The sequence below is a fragment of the Humulus lupulus genome, chromosome 4, assembly GCF_963169125.1.
Source record: "Humulus lupulus chromosome 4, drHumLupu1.1, whole genome shotgun sequence".
Lineage (NCBI taxonomy): Eukaryota > Viridiplantae > Streptophyta > Magnoliopsida > Rosales > Cannabaceae > Humulus > Humulus lupulus.
This window is the reverse complement of record NC_084796.1, coordinates 40,610,205-40,611,136: the sequence shown is the minus strand read 5'-3', so window position 1 is coordinate 40,611,136 and position 932 is coordinate 40,610,205. Positions and strand designations below refer to the sequence as shown.

At 41.0% G+C, this 932-nt stretch overlaps 1 non-coding gene across 1 annotated transcript; it reads right to left on the bottom strand.

The window, feature by feature from the left end:
- Positions 1 to 267: 267 nt before the first annotated feature.
- LOC133833718 (small nucleolar RNA R71) lies at positions 268 to 374 on the bottom strand. The gene has a single exon (XR_009893085.1). It is a non-coding gene; the product is annotated as a small nucleolar RNA R71 (small nucleolar RNA).
- Between the last annotated feature and the right edge of the window lie 558 nt (positions 375 to 932).

Sequence of the window (932 nt, the reverse complement as noted above, 5' to 3'; positions counted from 1 at the left end):
ATCCTTCAAATGGTCCAATCAACTGTTCAATTTGGAGGTATGCCAACGGAGGACCCCAATTTACACATAGCTAATTTTTTGGAGTTATGTGCTATGTTCAAGATGAATAGGGTGAGCGATGATGCTATAAGATTGAGGCTATTCCCATTTTCACTAAGGGATAGGGTGAAGAGTTGGCTGATCTCTTTACAGGCGAACTCTATCACTACATGGGAGGAGTTAGCTCAGAAGTTCCTTGCCAAGTTCTTTCCTCCAGCGAAGGCTGCAAAACTAAGGGGAGAGATCAATAATTTTTACCAGATGGAAGGATAGTCACTGTATGATTCTTGGGAGTGATTTAAGGAATTTTTAAGGACATGTCCACATCGTGGTATAGAAAAGTGGATGTTGGTGCATAATTTTTACAATGGGTAGAATGGAACAACTAGAACAATTATAGATGCTGCGGCTGGAGGTGCTTTTATGAGTAAGAGTGCTAATGAGGCGTATGAGCTATTAGCAGAGATGGCGATGAATAATTATCAATGGAAAACTGAAAGGGGACAACCAAAGAAGGTGGTTGGAATGATGGAATTTGATGCTATATCAATGCATACAACTCAAGTAGCAGCCTTGACAAAGCCACTACAAAAGTCTACACTCTCATCTCAAGCTATGCAAGTTCAAAACCTGTGTGAATTGTGTGGTACAACCCATCAACCCAACCAATGCCCTGCTCTAGATGTGAATAACATGCCCATGGAAGAAGTACAAGCTATAGGGAATTACCAGAGACAACCCAATAATCCCAATTCCATGACCTACAACCTAGGCTGGAAGAACCATCCCAATTTTTCTTGGTCCAATACTCAAAACACTCAACAACCTTACCCTCCACCTCACCGACAATATCAACCTTCCCAAAATAAACTACCATATATCAACAACAACAT